This window comes from Anabas testudineus, chromosome 14 (assembly GCF_900324465.2).
Source record: "Anabas testudineus chromosome 14, fAnaTes1.2, whole genome shotgun sequence".
In the NCBI taxonomy this organism is placed as follows: domain Eukaryota; kingdom Metazoa; phylum Chordata; class Actinopteri; order Anabantiformes; family Anabantidae; genus Anabas; species Anabas testudineus.
In genome coordinates this window covers 3,696,257-3,707,144 of record NC_046623.1, presented here as the reverse complement: position 1 = coordinate 3,707,144, position 10,888 = coordinate 3,696,257, and the positions used below count along the sequence as shown (strand labels likewise).

General features: G+C 39.0%; 1 protein-coding gene across 1 annotated transcript in view; it reads left to right on the top strand.

The window, feature by feature from the left end:
- Positions 1-10,888, top strand: part of auts2a (activator of transcription and developmental regulator AUTS2 a) — a 271,187-nt gene that overhangs the window by 76,635 nt on the left and 183,664 nt on the right. The window lies entirely within an intron of this gene.

The following is a 10,888-nucleotide window of genomic DNA, read 5'->3' as shown; positions in this document are numbered from 1 at the left end:
GCATCACTTTGGGCCAGCATGCTCTAATTTTAAAATGTTTCTCAGGTGAGAAAAAAGGCAGTTCTAGAGATTTCTTCTAGTATGAAGTGAAGGAAGATCTGATCAAAGATAAACTCCGGATTTCTTACAGTATTACTTGAGGCCAGAACTAATCCAAGGTGAGGACGATTGACACTAGTGTCTCTGAGATTTTTGGCCCAAACCGTATAACCTCTGTCTTGTCTGGATTTGGAGAAGGAAATTGGAGACACTCCAGGTCTTTATGTCTTTTAAGCATTCTTGAAGTTTGATAGTTGATTAGTTTCTCCGGTTTCATAGATAAAATAGGGGTATCATTGCACAATGGAAATTTATAGAGTGTTTCCTAATAATATTGCCTAAAGGGGATATATACAGTGAGGGAAAAAATTATTTGAACCCCAGCTGATTTTGTAAGTTTGCCCACTAACAAAGAAATGATCAGGCTATAAATTCAATGGTAGGTTTATTTGAACAGTGAGACACAACAATGACAAAAAAAATCCAGAAAAATGCGTTTCAAAAAGAGTTATAAATTAATTTGCATTTCCATGAAGGAAATAAGTATTTGATCCCCTATCCGTCAGCAAGATCTCGAGCTCCCAGGTGGATCTTATACAGGTAACGAGCTGACATTGGCCCTCTCAGCTCGTTACCTGTATAAAAGAGACCTGTCCACAGAAGCAATCATTCAATCCAGATTCCAAACTCTTCACCATGGCCAAGACCAAAGAGCTTTCCAAGGATGTCAGGGAAAGATTGTGGACCTACACAAGGCTGGAATGGGCTACAAGACCATCGCCAAGCAGCTGGGTGAGAAGGTGACAACAGTTGGTGCAATCATTCGCAAATGGAAGAAACATAAATTAACTGCCAATCTCCCTTGGTCTGGAGCTCCATGCAAGATCTCACCTCGTGGAGTTTCAATGATAATGAGAACGGTGAGGAATCAGCCAAGAACCACTCGGGAGGAACTTGTCAATGATCTCAAGGCAGCTGGGACCATAGTCACCAAAAAAACAGTTGGTAACACACTACGCCGTGAAGGACTGAAATCCTGCTGTGCCCGCAAGGTCCCCCTGCTCCAGAAAGCCCATCTACAGGCCCGTTTGAAGTTTGCCACTGAACATCTGACTGATTCAGAGGAAGACTGGGTGAAAGTGTTGTGGTCAGATAAGACCAAAATCGAGCTCTTTGGCATCAACTCAACTCGCCGTGTTTGGAGGAGGAGGAAGGCTGCCTATGACTCCAAAAACACCATCCCCACTGTCAAATATGGAGGTGGAAACATTATGCTTTGGGGGTGTTTTTCTGCCAAGGGGACAGGACAATTGCACCGCATCAAAGGGAGGATGGATGGGGCCATGCACCGTCAAATGTTGGGTGAGAACCTCCTTCCCTCAGTCAGGGCATTGAAAAGGGTCGTGGTTGGGTACTCCAGCATGACAATGATCCAAAACACACGGCTAAGGCAACAAATGACTGGCTCAAGAAGAAGCATATTAAGGTCATGGAGTGGCCTAGTCAGTCTCCAGACCTTAATCCCATAGAAAATCTGTGGAGGGAGCTGAAGGTTCGAGTTGCCAAACATTGGAGAGGATCTGCAAAGAGGAGTGGGCCAAAATCCCCCCTGAGATGTGTGCAAACCTTGTGGCCAACTACAAGAAACGGCTGACCTCTGTGATTGCCAACAAAGGTTTTGCCACCAAGTACTAAAGCACGTTTTTCAAAGGGATCAAATACTTATTTCCTTCGTGGATTAATTTATAACTCTTTTTGAAACAAATTTTTCTGGATTTTTTTTTGTCATTGTTGTGTCTCACTGTTCAAATACACCTACCATTGAAATTATAGACTGATAATTTCTTTGTTAGTGGGCAAACTTACAAAATCAGCTGGGGTTCAAATAATTTTTTCCCTCACTGTATAAAGTGAAAAGAATTGGTCCAAGCACAGATCCCTGTGGAACTCCATAGCTGACTTTGCTGTGCATGGAAGACTCATCATTAACGTGTACAAACTGAAATCTATCCGATAGATATGATTTAAACCACTCTAGTGCTGTTCCTTTGATTCCAATGACATGTTCCAGTCTGTGTAATAAAATGTTGTGATCTATAGTGTCGAATGCAGCACTAAGATCTAATATGACGAGTATAGAGAGTAGTCCATTGTCTGATGCTAGTAGAAGATCATTAGTAACCTTTACCAGTGCTGTTTCTGTACTATGATGTACTCTAAATCCTGACTGGAAATCTTCATACAAGTTATTTCTACGCAGGTGGTCGTACAATTGCTTAGAAACTATCTTTTCAAGGATTTTAGAGATGAAGGGCAGATTGGATATTGGTCTATAATTCGCTAAGACCCCTGAGTCCAGAGTAGGCTTTTTGAGCAGGGGCTTGACTACAGCAACCTTAAAAGCCTGTGGTACGTAGCCTATTTGTAAAGATAGATTGATCTGATCTAATATGGACGTGCTGATCAAAGGTAAGACATCCTTGAGGAGTCTAGTCGGGATGGGATCTAAGAGACATGTTGATGGTTTAGAGGAATTAATTACTGAAATTAATTCAGAATGATCTACGGGGAGGAAGCAGTCTAAGTACGAGCGTGGATCGAGAGTTGTTGTACAATCCATGCTATATGCAGGGAGGATCTGATCAATTTTTTCTCTAATAGTTATGATTTTATTTGTAAAGAAATTCATGAAGTCATTGCTGCTGAGAGTTGAGGGAATACTAGGTTCAATAGAGCTATGACTCTTTATCAGCCTGGCTACAGTGCTGAAAAGAAACCTGGGGTTGTTCTTATTTGCCTCTATTAATGAGGAGTAATATGAAGTTCTAGCTTTACGCAGGGCTTTTTTATATATTATTAAACTATCTTTCCAGGCTAGGCAATATTCATCTAAATTGGTGGAACGCCACCTCTTTCCAACTTACATGATTTCTGCTTTAAGCTACGGATTTGTCGAATTGTACCATGGAGTTAATTCCTCTGACTCACTAGCTTCTTTTTCAGAGGAGCAACAGTATCAAGTATTGTTCCAAGTGAAGCACCAGTACTATTAACAAGATAGTCCACTTGTGCTGGAGTAATGTTAAAATAACTGCCTTCCTCTGTGTTGGTACATGGCTCTGAAATAAAAGATGGAATCAGTTCCTTAAATTTGTCAACAGCATTTTCACATAAACATCTACTGTAGTGAATCTTATCCGTAGGTTTAGTGAAGTTTGGTACTGTAAATTCAAATGTAATTAAGAAATGGTCAGATAAAAGAGGATTTTGGGGAAAAACTATTAACTGATCAACTTCCACACCGTATGTCAGAATAAGATCAAGGGTGTGATTAAAACAGTGAGTGGGTTTATTTACATTTTGGGTAAAACCAATGGAGTCTAATAGTGAATTAAATGCAGTGTTGAGGCAGTTATCATCAACATCTACATGGATATTAAAGTCACCCACTATAATGACTTTATCTGCACTAAGAACTAAATCAGATAGAAACTCTGAGAATCAGTTAAAAACTCAGAGTAAGGGACAGGAGGACGGTAACAATAACAAACAGGACTGGTTTTTGATTTTTCCAGTTAGGATCAGAGAGGCTAAGAGTGAGGCTCTCAAATGAATTAAAACTATGTTTAGGTCTGGGGTGATTAACAAACTTGAGTGGAAGATTGCTGCTACTCCTCCACCCCGACCTGTGTTTCTAGGAACATGATAATTAACATGACTTGAGGGGGTCGACTCATTCAGAGAGGCATATTCATCCTGCTGCAGCCAGGTTTCAGTAAGACAGAATAAGTCTATTTGATGGTCAATTATCAAATCATTTACTAACAGGGATTTAGACGAGAGAGATCTGATATTTAACAGTCCAGATTTGATTGTTGTCTTGTTATTTTGTTCTAAGAGAGGAGTCGTCTTTATTTTTATTAGGTTTTTATGAATAACTCCTCTTGTGTTAGTTTTAGATATAAATAATTTAGGTACTCGGGGAGCAGACACTGTCTCTATAAGGTTATGGTAGTTTTGGGGGGTGACGGCTGTAAGGAAGCTGCAGAGAGGTGTGTAAGACTGCGTCTCTGCGTCCTGGGCTCCACTCTGACATGTCACTTCTGGCAGTAAGCGTATTATATTAAGTCACCACATGAAAGTTTTTTTATGGTTTCCTAGAATGAGCACAGCCTGTCTAGACCATGTCTCCTCCCAGACACAGCTTTTGTTGGCTGCCAAGAAAGATGGAATATTTGAATCCTGAGCAGAAGTGCAAAAGCCCATTAACAGCATAGCAATAGTAGTTCCGGTCTCTCTGGCTGTCCCTCTTTGTCTGTTTTTTTTTTTTATAGATGACTTAACTGGATGTGGAATTATGTGGCATGTGCTTCATTCTGGAGCGTTTTTGTGATGTGGTGGCACCCTCTGCTGTTAGGAAAGAAGAATACCTGAGAGTCTGTTTGAGGAGGAATCTCATTTTGGATATGCTGATTTTACCACTAGAACTTTTACCATCTGCTGCTCATACTGTGGTAGTTTTTATATAGTGTTGAATACTGTTCTCCTTAATTGTCTGCAGTTGTTTGGTGAGGATGCTCTTTGCCATTTTCTAGTTCTATCGGGAAAATGCACTGTAACAGTCACTGGTGAGCAGCTATTGTGTAGAAAGGGGGAAATGTCACGCACTGTGATAAATGCACCAATATTACCTACAAATGCTCAGTTTTAAAAGCCATCCTCAGACTAAAGTAGCATTTTCTTTATAGTACACACCTCTGGGGTTTTACTGGACAAGACAATGAGGATTCAATGAGCTTCACTTAATGTAGGCACAGTGGCAGACACACATGTTGATAGATACACACCTACACTTCTATCTCTGTCTCATGCTCCTTTCATTACAGTCCATCTCAGAGATGATGATCTGTGATGCACAGTAACTGGTTGGCAATAATGAAGCTAAAATAAGTAGAGCTTGTTATACGGTGGCACATTGGAACTATGCAGTGCTCTCTCCACACAACAGCACACACAAGTCATTTCTCCAGCAAAAAATATGCCACTCTGCAGAGATCGACTTACAGGGACACAGCCTTGTTAGTGTAGAGGGCTGAAGTGCTGTGTGTATGTGTGTGTTGCTGAGGCTGTCTCTTCTATGTTAAGCAGGTACCTCATGTGTCTAAATGTCACACTTCAGAGCTAACTTGGTATAATGAGCAAAATATGTTGCACTAGAAAACGAAATTCTTTTGATTGTTGCCAGTTGTTGAAATATTCTTGTTAACTCACATTGTGGTATCAACAGGTAAGAGTTGCTTTACATGTTAAAAAGGAATAAAAATATAGATTATATTTTCTGTATTCACAATATTTACTATGAGGGTTGTGAATATATTTGACTGCAGTATTATGTTTGCTGTTTGGGCTAGAGACATTTACCAACACATGCATGTTTGAATGTTGACATACAGCAATGTTTTCAGTTCCAACTTATGATGGAACCATGGTACATTGTGATGGAGTCAAATTAAACACCATCATTAAGCTCATATTTGAAGCATAAAGAGTTTCTCTTAATAATTTATAAATATAGATTCAGCTTTGTGCAAAAGGTGAGGCTCACAATGATCTAGTTCTAATAAGATTACACTATTCCTTTTTAATGTGCTTTAGATCACTTTGATAACCCCCACCCTGCCCCACCCCCAAAGCTGCTGTTAACCTTGATTCAAGTGTCTTTGGCTCCCTTGTATCTCTTTGAGTTGACCCACTAAGAGCTGGGGTAGAGATGACTGCTTTGATGCCTTTATGCTGCATCTGCTGCTTCACTGACTTGCCTCCAGCTATACAGTACACTTACAACACTGTCAGAAGAAATGGTGGAGAGAAACAAGCCGAGCAGCAGGGAGGTTGTAATGCGTGTCAGGGAGCATGCAGAGTGCACATGGGTGTGCTTGTGTGCATGTTGTGATGTTTTTTCATTTTCTGGAAGTGAGTGACATAAGAATGATCTGCGTCAGAGACGATGTACTGCATACAGTATATCTCTGTTCCTCTCCTTGTATATCCCCACTCCCATCCATTTCTCTCCTGTCAATGCTACACATGTAGTTCACAGGTTACGATCAATAATTCGTTCTCTCCGCCCCTCTCACAGAGATGTGGTCCAACCTCTCCCAATTCACAGTAATGGCTGTTGCTAAGGAGCATGGGTAATGGGATGCAGTCTATTTTTCATGCATGTTTCAAAGTTTCTAATGGGGCTGCTCCCACATAAGAGCCCCTGTGTGGATTGCAGTAATGGACCGTGGAATGAGCAAGCCTCTCCATACTGTGGAATCCTGAGTGTTATAGTTTGGAGGTCATTATCCTCTGGTCCCATGCTGACTTGTCCTCTGCCATGATAAAATGCAGACAGCAGTGCAAACCTTTTTTATTGCTTCTGCTTAAGTAACAACTCCAAAATGTCAGCAAATATACATCCACTGGTGTTCAGAAAAAAATATTTTATTGTGACCTACCTAGTCTAGTCTGCCACAACTAAAAGTGTACAAGTACATGTACTTGCTCAACTGGGATTGTTGGGTTTCTATTTACAGTTTTATTCTGTAAGGTCTTAAACCTTACAGAATAAAACTGTAAATAGAAAGGTCTTAAACCTTACAGAATAAGTGCCTTGAGATGACTTTTGTTGTGATTTGGCACTAGATAAATAAATGTAATTGAAATGTACATATATTTTCATTACACCATTGTCAAATATGGTTTATTTATTATAGCTATGATAAGTAAGAGTCATGGTTACATGGGTTTGACAGAGCTTTCCATGGGTATTTGGAAGCCTTTATCTATTAATAATACCTATATACAAAAACATTCATTATGATTGCCAAACACAATATTTCTGTCTTGGGCTGCGTAACATTAAAAATGTTTCACAATAGTTTTACTATTGATATATACAAGGGTCATTCAATAAATAAGGTGAATTTTTCGGTATAAGGACTTCTAATACAGATAGAAGCTTACTTTTCTCTTCAAAGTCTTTGCAATGTCATCCACTGTCACCCTTCTGTCAGACTGAATGAGGTCTTTGACTGATTCGATCACTTCAGGACACCTCACTTCTGTAGGCCTCCCAGGCCTGCCTTCATCCTCAACACTGCTCCGTCCTTCTTTAAACAATTTAGCCCACTTGTAGACATTTTTCTGGCTGAAACATGTGGCACCATACACAGTTAACATTCCCCTATGATTTCAACGGGTTTGCACCCTTCAGCAACCAAAAACTTGATAACTGACCGCTGTTCAATCCTGGAGCATGCTTCTTGGTCAGCCATCTTTGTTAATCGCCAAAACTCTCAAGGTTTTTTTTTAATCTGCAAAAGAATTAAATCCATGTGAAAAAGAAGTAAAACAAAAAACAAAATAAAAAAAAAGTAAGCTTCTATCTATTAAAAGTCCTTATACCGAAAAATTCATCTTATTTATTGAATGACCCTTGTATATTGCCATATAAATCATTTTCGTTGAGCTTAAGAGTTTTAAGTAAGATGTGAAGATATTTTAAAAGAATAATTCGGCCACTTAAATTTCTGACTGTACTTGGAAATTCTGTTTTGACACAGTTTGCAGTGGACGCTACTCTGCTTCTTTGTCTGACTTTATTTAGCCAGAATATCTCCTCACTACTCAATTCCTTCTTTCCAACAAACTCATCATTTGAGCCTTGGGCTGTCTCCACTGGAATGTCTTCTTCTGTAACACTGTCACTCCAGTTTTTGTTAACATTTTTTGTTTTAATTTTCTCTTATTGTGCTCCCAGTGACTGCTATGCAGCTGCAGTCGCTCAAACATTAGCACGTGTTGCTGCTGACTGAAACTACAGTCTGTGCTATTTGCATCAACCTAACCTAAAGTGGCTGTAACTCTATTCCAGCAACATGATTGGTTTGCAGAGCGCTATTCTTAATATGGTTGGATTTTAGTGTTGTCCATCAAAACGTGGATAGAATTTGTTCTATCAACATTGTATTAACCATGTCTTAAAGTTCTATCATGGAAGAATTATCTTATGATAATTATCTTGGTATGTTACAGTAGCCTTATTTCCACTTCTCCTATCTCTGCTGTTTTTCTGGTCATACCTTACAGTATGGTACAGTTATTCATGTTCCCATCAACATTCATTGTACTAATTTTAGTGATCTCTTGACATTTTGTTCGCCATCCATAATGAGGACAAAAAGGTTTTGTCCAACAATTACAAATTTTTCAGTGTTGTTTGTTTCTGTTGTTTTTGTCATGTTTAAGTTGAATATTACATTGAGTTTCCAAATATCAGTATGATATTGCTTTTTAATAGGAGTTGAAGCTCTGGCAACACAACTTTCAAACATAGAGCATTTACTTTTCAAAGTAAAGGTATTTTTCAGTACATTTACTCAGTACTTTTCAAAAATTGTAGCCATTGGATTGTTTATCCTCACTTATGTTAATGACTATTACATGTGGACGTGTTGTGGTTGAGCTGTAGTTTACCTGAGTCCAGACTCTGAGTCTCCTTTCAGCTTGTCGCAGTTGGCTAAACACACTAAAATGTAGCACACATGGTTTAGCTTACACTGTCCTCCCATCAGAGATTATTGCTGAAGATTTTAGGAGTACTCTGGAAAAGAAATAAAGTTTGTGCTCTCTGTGAAACTGGAACTATTTCAGAAGTAAGACAACCTCACTCCAAATCCCACAGGGATTTCTTTTGTAGCTGATAACAAAAGTGCCAGCCTTGGAACTTCGTACAGTAGGTTTTCAAAAAATCATTCAATATTGATGTTTATCCAATACTTGTATTTTCTATTGACCTATAATGCACAGCACTTCTCATATGCCTTTGGCCTTCTGAGGCTAAACATCCTGACATGAAAGCAAGATGACGATTTGATTGATTGATGTGATTTCCCATGTCTGTAATAACAGCAGGACTAGGAGATTAGATCTAAAACATTAAAATAATGACTGTGCAGAAGAAAGCAGCAGAGTTTTTAGGGATGTGGACAAAACCATGATACAATGACATTAAGTAGTCGATCTGCTACACTTGTAGTTCAGTTTCAGAATAATACCTACATTTTTTAATAACTTTTTAAAATGAAATAAATGCCATCATCAAGGAAACATGGTCACTCCATTACTGTATGTTCTGGGGCTGCATTGCTGTATTTTGAGTCTTTGCAGTGCACCATGAAATCATATTATCAAGCCTTTCTGGGGAGAAATGTACTATCCAGTGTCAGGGAGCCCTGTGTTGGGGCGGCAGTAGCTCAGGTGGTAGAGCACTGTCGTCTACAAACCCCAGGGTGAGTATGTCGATTCCCGGTTCTTCCTGGCTACTTGCTGAGGTGTCCTTGGACAAGACACCGAAACCCTGCCGGCATACTGCCTGGCAGCTCTCCAACTGCAATTTCCCCAAGGGGATCCATCAAGTATTTATTATTATTATTATTATTATTATTATTATTATTATTATTATTTAAGTCATGGCTCCTACAAAAGAATAACAATCAAAAACAGTGTTCTAAAAGCACCATGAATTCATGAGAAGAAACAATGTAGTGTTCTGAGGTGACTACTATGAGGTGTCATTTTTATCCAGTTGAACATTGAATTAGCTAGCTAGTCTTTTGTGACCTTGATGTTTCTTTAATTGCAAAATAGCAGGCAGTTTTTAGCCATGTAAGTAATGCGACTTTGGAGATGACATTGTTAATTCTAAAAACGTTTATCCTCAGATCTTCCACCTAGTGCTATAAAAAGGTAAAAAAAAATCATGTTAATACTGCATCCACATTTTGGTTTATTGACCTGTGAAACTAATGAGCAAATGCGAGAGTCTTCTGACCAGTCTGTGAACCTCGTCTTAATCCAGTTGAACATATATGGAAAGAGCTATAGGACACTTGTAGAGAAAGCAGTCATCAAACCTGAGAGAACTGGAGCATTTTGCTCAAGAAGAGCTGAGAATTGTGGACGCCTCATTAAGAGCAACAAAAAAACACTTGCTTGCAGTGATTTCCTTGAAGGGTGTGATACAAAATATTAGGTTATAGATGTTTTTTTTGTCCATGCCATTTTCATAAGTTGCATTATTTAATATTATGTAATATTCAATGTGTCATAGGGCATAGTGGATACCAATTATCATATTCTGTTGTATCATATACTATTCTAGTAAATTATTTCTTAAAATTAAAAATGTTCTTAATTGCAAAAAAAATAAATCTCTCCTTATAATTTACTGAAAGATTCTGGTGTTGAAAGATGCTATTTTCTTCCACCAACCAATTCACTGTCTTTTTCTGGAACTCGATATTCTTTTGAACAGTTCTGGGAAGAGATATTTTCTTAACTTGTGTGGGATCTGAAGTTAACAGTGGAAGGAAGCCATTAATGTAAAATTCATGTTGTGATTGAACATCTTTGTTCGCTGTTTCTCTGACTGTCAGCAGGTTATCTTTACTTATCTCATGACTCACAGTTTTTTTCCCTGTTTTTCCTCCATTCAAACTCCTCCCTCAATCCACCATGTTTTTTCTGGTAATGATTCGGAAGTGGTGTTGTTCAGGTTGAACATGCAAAACATTTCAGGGCTCTGGCTAGCATCAGTCAACGCAGCTCCTCTTCCGTCCATCCTGTTTGTGAACCTTTACCTAACAACTCACAACCCCCACACTCGCCCCATTCAACCCGGTCTCTCCTGTCTGTGAGCAATTAGTCTGTGTTTATCTCTGTTTCCTGCTTTCATCTGATCTATCCACTGACCGATGCTGGGACAGCTGGTTCTGTGGGCTGTTCTGCTTGTAAAAAGGGG